Raw genomic sequence first — 17,935 nt, 5'->3', positions numbered from 1 at the left:
GTCAATAAACATTAGCCTTGCCAGTGATGCTCAAATCCCAAGAAAAATGTTCTCTCAGATATGTTATGACCTGTTCACTTATATTGATAAGTCTTTGTCAGGCTTGGGGATTAAGAGATGCATAACAAAGACGAGCAGATTACTTTAAGGTCTAGATCAGCCATGAGTTATTTCAATGCTGGAACAGACTGAAGAGGCCAAATGGCCTACATCTGTAAAGAAAAATAGTACTGAAACATCAACCAGGACTCACCAAAATTAATGTAGATTAATAATGATGTCGAATATAATGGTACTAAAGGGTAATGCGTACCTTGCAAATTTTCAGTTGATCAGAAATAACCAGCAAGAATTCATGAAGTTATTTCATTCCTGACAAAGCTGACGGATTTTTTTGAAAAGTGTCTCAAGTTGTGGACTGGTCATTTGCTTCATTTGAATTATTAGGTTAGTACAAGTGACGATGTGAGGAATGCTTCCTTGCTGATCATGGGGAAAAAGGTTGGGGTGGCTAGGGTGGCAGTATGCAGTTTACAATTCTTCAAATCTTTAACTTCCGAGAGATAGGTGTAGCTTCTACATTCTGAGAAATGCTCTGGAGCAGGCCTCAGATATACATTCAATCCCTGAACTCCAGTGGATTCTGTGGGGTATGGGTGATATGTAAGTTAGGGATTCTGCTGGTGAAGGAACTTGAGAGGTTGGTGGAGATACTCCTGCTTCTGTTGGTTCACAATGTGTGCTAGTCTGTACTCATCTTCCTGTAGATTGTCCAGATTCTCCACCCCTCAGAAACCCAGCTAACCAAAGTTAATCCTTCAGAGCAGTTTAAATCTGAAGCTTCTAGCCTCGTTAATATGTTAAATATGCTAAGACATACTGAGAGTGTATTGGCTGCTGTCCAGTCCTCATCCTACCTCAGTACTTCCATATTACTGGTTTCCCAATCATTCAAACATTTTGCACATATAAACATCTCATTCGCTTACAGTTCTGTAGTTAGGTTTGTTGGATCTTGCAAGTTTCTATTTGAACATCTCCTGAAACAATAAACCGAAAGGTCTTCTGTTCTGAAGAAGGTTCACTGGACCCGAAATGTTAATTCAAATTTCTCTCCACAGATGTTGCTAGACTTGCTGAGATTTTTTCCAGCAATTTTTGTTTTTGTTTTTGTTCCTGAAATAGCATTGTGTTTATGAACTATGAGTGAATGTGGGAAGAATGTGAGAGTGGGAAATGAACCTCTTTTACATGTGAAAGCATGAATTGGCTGAATTACAAAGAAGGTGACAAAAAAAAAGCCAATAGTTTGACTTATGAGTTACATAAGGAAAAAAATGTCAAAATGGGCCACAGTATGATCATGCTGCTGTGACAGCAACACAAGGGCATCAACACAGAATTTGGAAAGACCAGAAATTGAGATAAGATGATTCAATCAGATCACAGTAGGAGTGATGATTGTGAAGCTTAGTGATGATGGAATGTTTGTGGACTTGCGGAATAAAGAAGTTTGAACATTAGTTGGAGTCAGGGCTTTTACAAAAAAAGAAGCTGTAGACAGCATTGATGGAGACATGAAAATCATTGTGATAGCTGAACAAAGTATAGATGACAGAGTAAGGAGCAATGTAAATAACAAAAAAGGATACATAAAATGAAGGACCAAAAATATCCACATAACTCACGGATGAAAGTATCAATGCCTCTCTTAAATAAAATCTTATATAAGAAAATGCAACATGCAATGACAAGAATTGATGTCTACGTTCACGGAAAATGTTCTCAGTCTGACTCATCTGTCTGTGAAAGTGATCAATAAGAGAAAGGAAGTAAAAAGATGCCAAGAGAGTCAGTAGAACATCTCCAGTGTGAAAATACATAAGACCTGTCAAAATCTAATAACAATGACCTAAACGTAACTCCAGAAAATTGCAATAATTGTATCTAAGAGGCTTTCTCATAATTCATTTCCCACTGAAGATATTTTCCCAGGATAGCTCTAGGTTTGAATTTGTTATTCAAATGACAAGTAAAACAATAAAAACTACAGCAAGATATATCCTGCCCCAATATACCAATAATCTTGTATTCTTTCAACTGAGGCTGGAGGTTGGAGGTTATTTTTTAGGTCTCCAACAGTGCTGAATCAGCTCCAGGTTTCACTTAATAATGGTACCATGAATCTACAACAAATATTACAAATCAAAAAACATCTGTGTTCAAAATCAATGGGCGCACAAGCAGCAAGATTATATTTCCAGAGATAACCCATCGTAAAAATCAAAATAGGAAAAAGAGTGTTGACCTATTGTAAAACTGGTGGTAAATCTCAGATATTCTCTCTGGTTACTTTACTATACTATTTTTAACTATAATAAAAACTAGTTTTGAACAATACAATACAGCATATTCTAAGAAATATCCTTTTGAATGTGAAATTCAACTTAAAATGCTGCAGTAGAACAAATTATACAGATGTCATAAACAATGGGTCTGCAGTTATATTTTTATCTTATATTTTATAATGCCACTTGATTTTCTACATAACAGGATAAAGATGACAAAATCTAAAGTTGCTGTTTTTGATTGTTTTTGAAGAAGACTTTAAATGAGATCTAATATTTGTGGTATCTTCATTCTTGAGCCCATTGCTTGGCTCTGGGTCACAGTGACAGGAGGGACTCTGACTTTTCCTATTGACAATTATGGAGAAATCTTTAAACTTCCATTGTTGTGCATGTGGGTTTTATCCTTTTCAAAATGGCTCCAGTCCATTAGAGTGCAAGTGGCATATGATGAACAAAATGGCTCTTTTTAAAATTCATTCACAGGATGTGAACTTCACTAGTTTATTACCCATTTATTACCTATCTCTAATTGCTCTTGAGAGTATGATGATGGGCTGCGTTTTTGAACCATTGCAGTCCATTGGGTGTAGATGCACAACAGTGCTGTTAGGGAGGTAGTTTCAGGATTTTGACAAAGAGTGTTAGTGAAGGAACAGCAAATCAAGATAGTGAGAGGCTTGGAGAGAAATTTGCAGTGGTGATGTTCCCATGTATCTGCTGCCCTTGTCCTTCTAGATAGTAGTGGTTATGTGTTTGAAAGGTACTGTCTAAGAAGTCTTGGTGATTTTCTGCAGAGTGAACTTTAGATATTACACACTGCTGCGAACTGTGCATCAGAGTCAATGAAGTGAATGTTTGTGGATAATGTGTTAGTCAAATAGGTTGCTTTGTCCTGGATGATGTTAAATTTCTTGACTGTTAGCTAGTCAGAATCTTTTTCTCAGAGTAGAAATGTCATTTACTAGGGGCATAGGTTTAAGCTAAAAGGAGAGGAAAGTTTTTTACATGGAGTGGGTAAAGGCCTGGAATTCTTGAGCAGAGGAGCTGGTGGAGGTGGATACAATAGCAACATCTAAGCGCCATCTTGCCAGAAACATGAATAGGCAGGAAATAGAGGGATACGGACCGTGTTGAGGCAAATGTTTTTAGATTAGAAAGGCATCATGTGTTGGTGCAGTCCTGATGAGCTGAAGGCCCTGTTCTGTGTTGTACTGTTCTTGTTCTTTGCTGTTGCAGTTGTATTTATCCAGACAAGTGGAAACTAAGCCTAACACTCCTGACCTCTGCCTTGTAGGTGGTCGACAGGCTTTAGGTGTTCCTAGTCTCTTATCTGCTGTTGCAGCCATTGCACTTATTTGGCTAGTCCAGTTCAGCTTCTGATCAATGGTGTCTCCAAGGATGTTGATAATAGGGAATTCAGCAATAATAATTACAAGGGTGGCATGGTGGTTCAGTGGTTAGCACTACAGCCTCACAGTGCCAGGGACCTGGGTTCAATTCCCACCTCAGATGACTGTCTCTGTGGAGCTTGCACATTCCCTCTGTAACTGTGTGGGTGCTCCAGTTTCCTCCCACAATCCAAAGATGTGCAGGTTAGGTGAATTGGCCATGCTTAATTGCCCATGGTGTTAGTTTCATTAGTCAGGTGTAAATGTAGGGTAGGGGAATGAGTCTGGGTGGGTTACTCTCCGGAGGGTTGGTGTGGGCTTGTTTGGCCAAAGGGCCTGTTTCCACACTGTAGGGAATCTAACCTAATGCTATAGAATGTCAAATGGTGATAATTACACTCTCTTTTGTTGGTAATCATTGCCTTGCACTGGATGGTGCGAATGTTAATTGCCACGTGTCAGCTCAAGCCTGAATATTTTTCAGATATTGCTGCATTTAAAAATAGACTGCTTACTATCCGAGGGGCAGTGAATGACTCGGAATGTTTTGCAATCAATCACCAGTGAACAACCCCACTTCTGACCTTATGACAGAAAGAAGGTCATTGCTGAAGTAGCTGAAGATAGTTGCACTGGGGAATAAACAGGTCCCTTTCAGAGTGGCAGGCAGTGATGTGTTGGGTATCAAAGGGTTCAGTGCTGGGACCCCAGCTGACCACAATGTATGTTAATGATTCAGATAAAGGAATTGAATGCAATATCTTCAAATTTGCAGGTGACACTAAGTTGGGTGGCAGTGTGTGCTGTGAGGAGGATGCTAAGAGGCTGCAGGATGACTTGGACAGACTGGCTGTGTGGACAAATAGTTGGCCAATGCAATATAATGTGAGCAAATGTGAAGTCATTCACTTTGGTTGCAAAAACAGGAAGGCAGATTATTATCTGAATGGTGGCAATTTAGGAAGAACTGAGGTGCAACAAGACCTGGGTGACATGTTGGACCAATCGATGAAGGTTGACATGCAAGTGCAGCAGGCGATGAGGAAAGCTAATGGCATGCTATCCTTCATAGCAAAAGGATTTGATTATCAGAGTGAGGAAGTCTTGCTGCAGTAATTAAGGACTACACCTTGAGTACTGTGTGCAATTTTGGTCTCCTACTTGAAGGAAAGACATTCCTGCTATTGAGGGAGCCTAGCAAAGGTTCACCAGACTGATTCGCAGGATGGCAGAACTGACTTATGAGGAAAGATTGGATTGCCTAGACTTGTACTTGGTGGAATTTAGAAAAATGAGGGGGATTTCATGGAAACATATAAAATCTTGATGGAGTGCTCATGCCAAATGCAGGAAACATATTCCCAATGTTTGGGAAGTCCAGAACTAGGGATCATAGTCCAAGAATAAGGGGTGAGCATTCAGGACTGAGATAAGGAAAAATTTCTTCATTCAAAAAGTTGTGAACCAATGGAATTCTCTCCCACAGAACACTGTTGGACCAGTTCGTTAGATATATTCAAGAAGGAGCTAGTCATGGCCCTTGTGGAGCATGGAGAGAAAGCGAAATGGGATACTGAAATTGCACGATCGCCATGATCATATTGACTGGTGGTGGAGGCTCAAAGGGTTGAATGGCCTACTTCTGCATCTATTTTCTATGTTTCCATGTTTCTATTACCTTGAGGAACTCCTGTGGTGATTTCCTGGAGTTGAAATGACTAACCTCCAACAATCACAACCATTATCCTGCATATCAAGTGTGGCTCCAACCAGGGGAGAGGTTTTCCTCAATTCCCATTGACTCCAGTTTTGTTAGGGTACCTTGATGCTACACTCAGCCAAAGAGTGACTTGATGTCAAAAGCAGTCATTTTCATTTCACTTCTGGAGTTCAGCTCTTTTGTCCATGATTGAATCAAGGCAGTAATGAGATCAGGAGCTGAGTTGGTCCTACTGAACCCAAACTGGATGTCAGTGAGCAGGTTGTTGCTGAGTAAATGCCATTTGTTACACACAATGTACCTTTAACAAATCTGCAATGACTTTCTCTAATGGGTCCATATTTGTCCAAGTGTCTATTAATTTTGTTCTAAGTTGTTGTTTCTAAAAGCTTTCCCAATGTTGAACTGACTGGTCTCTAGTAGGCAACAATATAACATGAAAACTAAATTATTTGGTTTTATATTTAAGAACATTTGCTGGAAATAATAATTACTTTCTTAAAGATCTTAATTAGATCCATTATTGTTTTTGTCATCCATTGTATCAGCTTATTAAAGCAATGGAAAAGGTGAAGGTTTGATTCCTTATGATATTACTAAATTAGAGTTTATGTATACAAAACATAATTGGAAACATAAGGTTTTTTCACTATAGCTGAAATCTTAGAGGAAATTTGAAAGAGATCTTCATGATTATCAAGAATTCCAATAACACATACTTTAACAAACTGTTTTCATTGATTGACCATATGGTAATGAATTGGTGAAAATTTAATATAAAAAATGCTAATGGAGACTTTAGAAAATGCATTTATGGAGAGGGAGGTTAGAGTGTAGAATTTTCTTGCAAAGAAGTATTGAAGCAGGATCCATAAATTATTTGAAAGGGAAATTTGATAGCTGATTAAAAAATAGAAATATGAAAGAGTATGAGCAGCAATCAGTAGTGTGGGATTAAACAGAATAGTTCATGTGGAGAAAAATATTGGAACAGACTTAATGGGCTAAGCTCCAGTGCTGTACATTGTATGATTCTATGAATGTGCTACTCATTCTAACTGAAAAGAAGAAAGGATTCAATGTAGGATAGCAAAACAATTTTTGTGTAAAATATTGTATTTTATCAAGGAAGTGAGTGACAGCAGATCAACGTAACTGAATTTTAAGTTGCAATTCTGAATCAAAATCAAAAGCTTTTTAATGCAAGAGTTTTAAGTATAGATTCTGTGTATATTCCACAACAGTCAAGATAAAACACATTATTCATTAGATTGATTCCTGATGAATCAAACATAAATATTTTGGAAGTTGATGTTTGAGTCTAGAGGTTGGATTTTTGCCAAAAAAGAAGTAAGCATCTGGTCTTCTTTTTGTCAGAAATCTACCTCTTCTGGGAGTCGAACCGTATTTTGTATTACCAGGATGCCTGGATTAAAAGTTCAGTGATAATATTACTAGGCCATTGCCTCCCCATATAATGCTCAGTGTCTTCCTGAAAAAATTTGCTCTATATTGCTTAAACCCAAGCAAAGATTCCCAAGAGTTTGAAAGAATAATCTGATCTCTTCAGGAATCCTTGAGGAAATCCCTACACTTCTGGGATTCTTCAGTTACAAAGGAGTTCCAGGTAAACCAGTCACTTCAGGAATCCAAACAACTACATTATACAGATAGAGTCAAAGACAAATCCAGATCAAATTTAGATTGTTTCTGCCACTAAATGAATTATGAACTGGATTTGAACTGAGCATTAACTGTGCAACTGTTATTATTTAACCAGAGATGGATTAAATAATCATTTTTCAATCCAATGTAGGTTTTTAAAAAGTAATTAGAAGAGTAGCTTTCGAGTTGACAGTGACAGCTTATAGTCTTCACAGATGTATTGCTTCTAGATCTCATATAACTGCTGAGATACCTTACTAAGTATCAAATTAGCATGTTATAGCTCTGTCTAAATTAGTAAATTGATCTGTTTGCCTTGGCTCTGTCTTAATACTGTTGCCTTTCAGTCAGATGGTCGTGCATTTAAGACTCCGTCTAGACATTTGAAAATATAATCTAGATTGGTCTTTGGTGCAGTACATCTTTTGGATGAGACTTAATATTGAACTGCCATTTGTCTTCTCAGGTGGATGTAAAACATGCCATAGCACTACACAAAAATAAACAGGCAGATTCTCCCAGTGTGCGAGTTAATATTTAGCCCTCAATCAATATCTGGAGGAGATAAATTTGGCCATTATGTCATTGCTACTTGTTAGACCCAGGTATGAACTAATTAGCTGCAGTGCTATCCATATCAGAACAATGACAATGTTTCAAAGCATTTAGTTGGTTATAAAAAAGATAGTGAGACGGTGAAAGACTCTATACAAATGTAAATTCTTTAAAATAACCAAGTGAATTAATGGAAGCAGTATGCTTAAATTGTCAGTGATTAATCTGTAATTTGTTTTAATTGCTTTGCAACAGAGCAACAAAAAACTCCATTAATCTCTACCTTATTAGTTCTCTGCTTGTCAAAATCATATTTTATAATAATCTATTTCTGGTGCACTGTAATGTAATAGTCTCCAGTAGTAATTATAATATTTTAAGATTCCATTATGTTTAAGTAATTTGGCTCAATTTAACATGCCCTACCTCAACGTTCTGCTAATCACAGTGACACCGTTCCATCACTTGCACTGCACAGAGTAGTGGAATTCATAATGCAGAAATCAGGATTTAGCCTATCATCATTTTAGCCACATATTCTCCATCTGGGGTTTATGTATTGTTAGTAAGTATAAGATCAGAATGTTTATAATCAGAGACAAGTTGGTCACTGAGGAGGTTGGTGGCAAACTTCACAGCTGACCTCCTCTTATTGTCAACCTTTCAAGAAATGCTCAATCAGCAGTCAATGTTATCAGACGTGGGAGTTAGTAACCATTCCGGAGAAATAATTTCATCAGGAATGACTTCAGTATTTACAATGAGGTTGGACATGTTTTCTTTGTAACATGTTCTACTGCAGAAAGCCTCTGGCAGTTCATTTCATATATGTACCACTATTTGTCTGAAAATGTTGCCCCTCAGCTTCCTTTTTAGTCTTGCCTCCTATTCCATTCTGGCCCTTCTTTTTCTTACAAAAGAAGGGAGCTTAGTATTTTTTAGAGGGAGATTCTGCTCAGAAATGCAAGGCTATACTTCCATTCTGATTTTTTTTCATAGTACAGGTCAGTGGAAGATAACGCATACCTCCCATTTTTGACAGCAGTCAGCTGACATACTCTGATATTTGAAAATCCTGATAGCCACATTGACAGCTGCTGTCAAATTGCAAGTACATAAGGGAAGTGTGATGTTAGGGTACCTAGAGAATGGTTGGAGCATGGATGCCAGATTGGTTGGAGCATGGATGCCATGTACATGGAGAGCCAGGGAAGGAGAATGCCAGCTGGGACCAGTCCTATATGGGAAGGGCATAGGTGCCAGGTGGGATAGTAGATGGGTAGGTACAAGGGTGCCAAATCAGTTGGGTTACAAATGATACAACATGCTGGTGTTTTTTTAATTAAATATAACACCTGCATAGTAACTCATTGTCGAAGCTGCCAACAACCAACATATGAACTTCCCTCAATATTAGGGTGCCATCACTATATTAACTGATGGCTGGGATTTCTTGAAACTGCTTCTACTCATTTGTTATTTGCAATTTAAAAATAACATTTTCAAGATAAAATTAGGATCAAGCTAGCATAAGCAACAATGTTACATGGATATAAATCAAAATTTGCTCTTTGGATAGGGATAAACACCAACATAATAAACGTTGATGTAATGCAATCTGAAATATATGAAAACAGACAAAATACTATAAATAATCAGACCTCAATGATAAGAAAATTGGTTAAGACAAAAAGACAACCTAAGTCAGTTTTTTGGCAGCAGTTTATGTTGAAATTGCCATCACAGTATTGCAATAAAGTGAATTGCTTAAGAATAAATAGGAATTTAGAATTAAATTGCATATCATCAATTATATTGCTCACAAGATTATTCAATCATTTTACTTACAAGATCAAGTGCATAATTACAAGTTATTGAACATATGTTCCCAATCTTTTACGCATCTCATTTCATTATGTGCAAGTTTTATAAGTTTAGCAGAGAAGGTAATAATTCCTTTCCCAGAACATGATAGGTTTCATTGCTTTATTACTCTCTGCATGGGACTTCTGTGTCACAGTTAAAAAAAAAACTTGCCTCGATTTTGTGACATCACTAATCACTTGCCACAGTTGGTTGATGATGGAGGAAGTAGACTGGGATTAAGGAAACTACATATAAGTATATCCTTATCAAATGCTTTGCTTATCCTAGACAGTCATGTAAACTAAAAATGGCAGTAGGATTACAGTGTGAAGCTTTTATGTGATCCATAAATTTATTTTGCTTTGTGTTTGCATGGTAAATCTTAACTCAAGGGCAAGTTATTGCATGAGCAAACATTTAGAGTGATATCATGTCAAATGGTAGCATCTTTACTTTTAATTGCTCCTGGATGTCAGGAGTGCTGACAAAGCTATATGTTTATTGCTGTTTCTATTTGGCCTGAAACTAATAAGGCTGTTCCTTTTTCTTGAGGGGGTGCAGCCTTTGAAAGCCGGATGTTGCTGAGCAGTTTAAATCATATAGAGAAAAGGAAATCATGCCTCCGTTAAACTTTAATACTATTTTATTGTGATGTTTCATCTATCACTGTAAATAAGCACATACATTTGGCTCACTGTCGTATTGAAGGAATGCTACATTATTGGAGGCATGGTCTGTTTTATATAATATTAAACCAAGGGCATGACTTAGTCTACCTGTTAGGTGGTGTAACAAATCTCACAACACTATTTGGACAAGTTTAGGAAATTCTCCTGGTAGAGTACACAGGCAAACTTTATGACTTTATGCAGACAAAGATCGTAATTTTGCTAGTGGGATGTCAGGGATGGAGGAAATTGACAAAACACTATTTAAAAGCATCTTATTACCTTTTTTTATATTAGTTTTGTCTTTAATACATATATTGGAGACTATGTTAAAAGTCAGAAAAGTTAACAGTTGTGGTTTATACTCAGATGTTTTTTGAAATCATCAGTTGGAATGAATTAATACATCATGTGCTCCCATCTAAAATTACTTCATTCAAGCTACTGTTGAGAATAAAAGATCATTGTATTTTTCACAGAGCATAAGGCATTGGCCTTTGCATCACAGTAACAACATGAATATTGTGGTTTATGATGGAAGATGAATGCAGTCTTTTAATGTAAAGTTTAAGACGTTTAGCATTTTGAAGAAATCCTGCAATTATGCAAATTCGTTATATTCTAGCTTGACATATCTGGCATGCAGTAAAGAGCCAAAAAATATAGAGGTACAACTTAATAGATTTTATTTTGTCAGTCAAAAGCCCATGTGTTTCCTGTTGAGGAAAACAAGTCGGCTGAGAGAAACAGCTTTGACAAAGAGAAAGTATGTCCCTGTTAGGATGAAGGGCAAGGCTGTTAGATGTAGGCAATGCTGAATGACCAAGGAAATTGAGGTTTTGGTCAAAAAAAAGAAAGAAGCATATGTCAGGTATGGACAGCAGAGATTGAATGAATCCCTAGAAAAGAATAAGGGCAGTAGAAGTATACTGATGATTGAAATCAGGAGGGCAAAAAGAGGACATGAGATAGCTTTGGCAAATAAGGTTAAGAAGAATCCAAAGGGATTCTACAAATGCATTAAGGACAAAAGAATAATTAGGGAAAGCATAGGGCTGCTTAAAGATCAGCAAGGCCTGGCTATGAGTATTTTGCATCAATGTTTACTGTGGATATGAACACTCGAGAACATGGGGAAGTAAATAGTGACATCTTGAAAAATGTCCATAGTACAGAGGAGAAGGTGCTGGGCATCTTAAAATGCATAAAGGTGGATAAATCCCAGGTCTTGATAAGGTGTACCCTGGAACCTTTGGGAAGCTTGGGAAGTGTTTGCTAGGCCCCTTGCTGAGATATTTATATCATCCAAAGCCAAAGGCGAGGTGCCAGAATGAAGGTTGGCTAACTTGGTGCCACTATCTAAAATAGGCAGTAAGGAAAAGCCAAGGAGCTATAGACCGGTGAATCTGACATCAGTGGTGGGCAAGTTGTTGGAGGGGATTCTGAGAAACAGGACTTATAAGTACTTGAAAAGGCAAGGACTGGTTGGGGATTTCAATATGGCTTTGTGCGTGGGAATTTATGTTTCATTAACTTGATTTTTTTGAAGAAGTAATGAAGAAGAGTGATAAGGCAGAGCGGGTGGACATATCTATTGGGACTTCAGTAAGGAGTTTGACAAGGTTCCTTGTGGTAGACCAGTTAGCAAGGTTATATCACATGGAATACAAGGAGAACTGGCCATCTGGATACCGAACTAGCTTGAAGGTAGGAGATGGGGAATGGTGGTGGAGGTTTGCTTTTCAGACTGTGGCCAGCAGTGTTCTGCTGGTCTACTGCTTTTTGGCATTTATATAAATGTTTTGGATGTGAACATAGGAGATATGGTTAGTAAGTTTGCAGATGACACCAAAATTGGTCATGTAGTGAACAGTGAAGAAGGTTACCTTACAGTGCAACGGGACATGATCAGATGGGCCAATGGGCTGAGGAGTGGCAGATGGAGTTTAATTTAGATAAATATGAGGTGTTGCATTTTGAAAAGGCTAATTGGGACAGGACTTATACTCTTAATGGTAAAGTCTTGAGGAGTGTTGCTGAACAAAGACACTTTGGAGTGCAGGTTCGTAGTTCCTTGGAAGTGGAGTCACAGGTTGACAGGATAGTGAAGAAGGCATTTGCTCTGTTTGCATTTATTGGGCAGTGCACTGAGTATAACAGTTGGTTGTCATGTTGCAGCTGGAGAGGACATTGGTTAGGGGCCATTTTTGGAATACTGCATTCAATTCTCATCTTCCTGCTATGGGAAGGATGTTGTGAAACTTGAAAGGGTTCAGAAAGATTTTCAAGGATGTCATCAGGATTGGAGGTTTTGAGCAATAGGGTGAGGCTGACAAGGCTGAGGCTATTTTGCTTGGAGCATTGGAGGCTGAGTGCTGACCTTATAGAAATTTATAGAATCATAACGGGCATGGATAGGGTGAATAGTTAAGGTACTTTCCCCAGGGAAGGGAATTTCAAGAGGACATAGACTTAGGGTGAGAGGGGAAAGATTTAAAAGGGACCTAAGGGGCAACTTTTTTACTATGGAATGAACTGCCAGAAGACATGATAAAGACTGGAACAATTACAACATTTAAAGGCATCTGAATAGGTATATGAAATGTTTAGAGGGTTATGGGCCAAGTAGTGGCAAATGGGACTAGATTAATTTAGGATATCTGGTTGGTATGGATGACTTGGACCGAATGGTCTGTTTCCATGGTGTACATTTCCATGACTCTATGACTCAAAGTGAGTGACTTATTGGTGACATATTTAAGAAATAAAGAGAATTAGCATAATCAATCTTCATCTGCCTTTGGGAGATTAACTAGTAGAACGTCAGGGTCCAACAATAAGTAACTGAGTTATACAGGTCGGAAACTCACAGTTTCAATCTAACTATGTTAATCAACTGTTATGGACCAGGCCAGACCCCCTCAAAACATTTTCAAGATTGTAGACCAGACCCTAACTTTGCTAGTTGTTTTAAGCAGGTGTGAAGTGGATATTCCAGGAAAAATGCAGCTGGTCAAACCACTTAGTTTTAAACAAAATAGAATTTATTTATAAAATTACTGAATGAAACACAAACAAAAGAGACCAGAATACTGAATAACTTAACCTATCCGAAAACCCAAAAGATTATCCCAATTTAACAATGCTGTTCCAAATTCCCACAATAATCCCCATAAACACCCGTTGGCAAAAAAGGAAAAATCAAACACAGTGTCTTACAGGAGACAGAGAGGTGGCAGCATGGAGTACTATCTTCCGTGTAGCTGTTTCTTGGATCAGCAGCCTCAAACAGACCTGACTGCTTTCGGTGAACAGCCAGGCTATTAATAAAAAACAAATCAAACCAAACCAGAGTAAAGCTGAGCTGGGAGAACTGGCCACTGCCCTTTCATTGTACAAGTGTTTCTTTTCTAAAAACTTGAATGCATTCCCAAGTAGATCAACCCCAGACATTTCAGAGTCTGTATCTTTACGACCTCCTGAAAAAAACAAGGACAAGCTAACCTTGTTAAAGGAGCAGTATCATCACACAACCTACTCAGACAGGTTTGATACACTTCAAGAACAGATGGACTTGAACCCAGATCTACTAACTCAGAGGTAGAGACACTGCCACTGCACGCAATGAATCTGCAATCTATGCTGAATTAATTAATTGTGACCATGAAACAGACCTTAGTATGTGAAGATAGGGAAGGAAAATATGGTATATTTCCCTATTTTAATTACTATGTATTAGTACTTAAAGTACATCCCCGTGGTCTCCATTCGGTAATCAATAATGGCAACTCCTAATGTACCTTCTGGACTGGGCTGTTTGCTAAATATGTTCAGCCACAAGGAATGAAAAGGTATTCCAAGATCAGGGGTTTTTTTTCTGTCTATAATCTGGGTAATGTTTAGCCAAGCTGAGTACAATTTAAATATTTTCAAATTTCCAAATGTAAAATGCTTGAAGTACAGGTTCACAATCCTTTATCCGACATGCTAGAGACCAGCTGGTTTTCGGAATTCAGAATTGTTCGAATTTCAGAATAAGTGACAGTTTTTTAAAAATCTTACCAGAGGAGCAGACTCACTGAGTAAAACACGGCTTGCGACAGAATTGAGGCCTGCCAGCGCCAAGCCACGCCCATCCACGTCACATCTGAGTGACATACATCGAGTGGGTGTCGACTTGGGTTAACTGCTTGCACGCCAAACAACCTTGTTAATGAAAAACTTCACAAAAAAACCTTAGGACTTTAGAACTTTTCAGATTTCCGGGTTTCGGATAAAGGGTTGTCTACTTGTATTTGCACAGCTAATGTTTAATCTCAGTAACTAACTTAACAATAAAGCCAATCACTGGTCACACCTAAACATTGCTGGGCCCAAAATCAATGTAGAATTTCATCAGAAATAGGGTTAGAGGTTGAAAGAAAATGCATGATTACTGAATTGCAACATTTGGTTCGAGATTGCCATGTTTTAAAATTATTACAGCTGCAGGAATAAAAAGAGAGACAGTAAACAGAAATGTGGAGCAAAAAAAGAAATGAACAAAGAGAGACAAGTAAGGAAGTAAAGACAAAGTCAATATAGATCAAGATTATGAGGAAGGATAGTGATGGAGAAAAAAATACAGTGATAAAGAATTGGAAGAAAAGAGGTCCAAAGGATGAAATAAATAATTAGATATAGAAATAGGGATTAATATCTGAGTAGTTGTGGTTGTGTTCGCCGAGCTGGCAATTTGTGTTGCAGATGTTTCGTCCCCTGTCTAGGTGACATCCTCAGTGCTTGGGAGCCTCCTGTGAAGTGCTTCTGTGATCTTTCCTCTAGCATTTGTAGTGGTTTGAATCTGCCGCTTCCGGTTGTCAGTTCCAGCTGTCAGCTGCAGTGGTCGGTATATTGGGTCCAGGTCGATGTGCTTATTGATTGAATGTGTGGATGAGTGCCATGCCTCTAGGAATTCCCTGGCTGTTCTCTGTTTGGCTTGTCCTATAATAGTAGTGTTGTCCCAGTCGAATTCATGTTGCTTGTCATCTGCGTGTGTGGCTACTAAGGATAGTTACCAACTAGCCACGAAACGACACGACCAGCTATCCTTAGTAGCCATACATGCAGATGACAAGCAACATGAATTTGACTGGGTCAACACTACTATTATAGGACAAGCCAAACAGAGAACAGCCAGGGAATTCCTTGAGGCATGGCACTCATCCACAGACTCAATCAATAAGCACATCGATCTGGACCCAATATACCGGCCACTGCAACAGACAGCTGGAACTGACAACCGGAAGCGGCAGATTCAAATCACTATAAATGCCGGAGGAAAGATCACAGAAGCGCTTCACAGGAGGCTCCCAAGCACTGAGGATGTCACCTAGACAGGGGACGAAACGTCTGCAACATAAATTCCCAGCTCGGCGAACAGAACCACAACAACGAGCACCTGAGCTACGAATCTTCTCACAAACTTTGAATATCTGAGTAATGTGAAATATGCAAAAGAAGTAAGAAATGGGAAATAAATTGGTGTCAAAAGTGTTAATTTGTCATAGAATTATAAAATAATTGAATTCCTACAGTGCAGAAAGAGTCCATTTGACCTATAGGGTCTGCAATGATCCTCCAAAGAGTATTCCACCAGACCAGAGACCCTTCCACCCTATCCCCATTACCGCACATGTCCCATAGCTAATCTATCTATCCTGCACATCCTTGGACACTATAGGGCAATTTAGCATTGTCAATCCATCAAAACTGCACATCTTTAGTCATTCTAACCTTGGAATGCCCTACATGTGATTTCAGATCCACAGTGTGATGGATGACTCTTAACTGTACCTGAAGTGCCTAGCAAAACTTACAGTTTTATCATATCACTCAAAAGGTTAGTAAGTATAAAATCAGGCAGACCACCTGGTATCAATCTAGGAAATAGAAACAACAAAGGCATACACGGCCCAGGCCCATTCAACATAACAAAATCTGCCTCATGAGCATTTTCGGATTTGTGTCAAAATTGGAAAAACTGCCCTTTGAGCAAGTTAAGTAACAAATTGACAAAGTCATACTCACCAAATTGTACTTTCCTGCAAATGTCCCAGGTACCTCCATAAGCAACCTTGGATACATCCTGTCCCACATTTACTATTGTACAACATCACACTCAAGAGACAAAGGCCCCAAGAGTTCGCAAAGTCTCATGGCATCAGGTGGAATATGACCAAGGAAACCTCTTGTAGAGCATCATTTAACACTCTCCATCAGACAATATTGAACACCACTTGAAAGGAGCAGTAGGTATGAAGTCCACAGAATTGCCATGACTAAGTGTGATTTGGTCACACCACTACTGACTAAACGGGCTGGGTCCAGAGGGACATAGCTACCAGACTGGGCGTGTGTCAGGTGCTGAGAGAACCAACAATGGTCATGAAACCTCATCATCACCCTAACTGTCACAGATGCATCAATCTATGACAGTACGGTTACAAGAGACCACCACATAGATCTTGTCGCAATGGAGCCCTGTCAAATTGAAAGCACAAGGCACTTTCCATTATGCGGTGTAGAAATACCGTCACGCTAAGTGGGATAAACTCAGAAAAGGATTCAGCTGAAAACTAGATATTTATAAGGTCAATAGGCCACCATCGGAGTGGAATTGTATTTAACCACAATCAGCAACCTGTTAGACCTGCTATCCCTCATTTCTTGGCCATCAAACCAGGAGACCAACCCCGGGTCAAAAAAGAGAATATGCAATGAGTTGCTGTCTCAAAATTAAAAATGAGGTGTCCATCTGGTGAAGCTGCAACACTAGACTCCACACATGCTTAACAGCAGAAGCAGCACGATAGACAAAGGTAAGCAAACCCACAAGCAATGAATTGTTACAAACCTCTGCAGTTCAGCCATAATGATTGTGAGTGATGGTGGATAATTTAATCACTAACTAGAGGAGGAGGCTTCAAACGTCTTCTCATCAGCAACATGAGGAAGCTCAGAAAGTGAATGCAAAGTATAATGGTGAAGATTTTGCAACCAGCTTCAGGCAGACTTGCTGATTAAATAATCCATTTCAGCCTCCTCCTAAGATCTGTAACCATAATAGAAGCCAATCTTCAGAAAATTTGAGGCACTTCACATGAAATCAGCAAAAGTTCAAGCCACTGAATGCAGTAAAACTTTGAATACTGACAGCATCCCAGGACTTAACTCCAAAACTGTTCATGACTTTGTCAAGCTATTCCAGGAAAGCTACAACACTAACATCTTTCTGACAAGGTAAAAAAATTGCTGAGGATGATATTTAGCCTTGTACTGTAAGTGACAAGTATCAGTCATGCTACATAAATGCTGATCAATGAACACCTCCAGCAACATATCAGCATTGACCAGAAACTAAAGTTGACCATCCACATAAAGAATGTGACTTGAAAAACAGGCCAAAGATTAGGAATTTATCAGCAAATAACTTTATGCCTACATGTCTAATGCCTGTCAATCATCTATAAGGTATGAGTGAACATTATAATCTGATACTCCTGAATTGCTTGGATGATTGGAGCTCCAATACATTTGAGAAGTTCAACACCATCTAAGACAAAGCAATTATTTGATCAATATCCCACTCACTATCTTAAGATCATTCCTTTCACTACTGGTGTAAAAAGTAATATCACAATAGTCCTATTTTCTCATTAAAGGCAAGTAACTGGCACCTCA

The 17,935-nt window shown here is 38.6% G+C and overlaps 1 protein-coding gene across 1 annotated transcript in view; it reads right to left on the bottom strand.

The window, feature by feature from the left end:
• samd10b (sterile alpha motif domain containing 10b) overlaps positions 1–17,935 on the bottom strand; it is a 119,342-nt gene that overhangs the window by 88,268 nt on the left and 13,139 nt on the right. The gene's annotated exons all lie outside the window — the stretch shown is intronic.

The sequence above is a fragment of the Chiloscyllium punctatum genome, chromosome 37 (genome assembly GCF_047496795.1).
Source record: "Chiloscyllium punctatum isolate Juve2018m chromosome 37, sChiPun1.3, whole genome shotgun sequence".
NCBI classification, from domain to species: Eukaryota; Metazoa; Chordata; class Chondrichthyes; order Orectolobiformes; family Hemiscylliidae; genus Chiloscyllium; species Chiloscyllium punctatum.
This window is presented reverse-complemented; position numbering and strand designations above follow the sequence as displayed.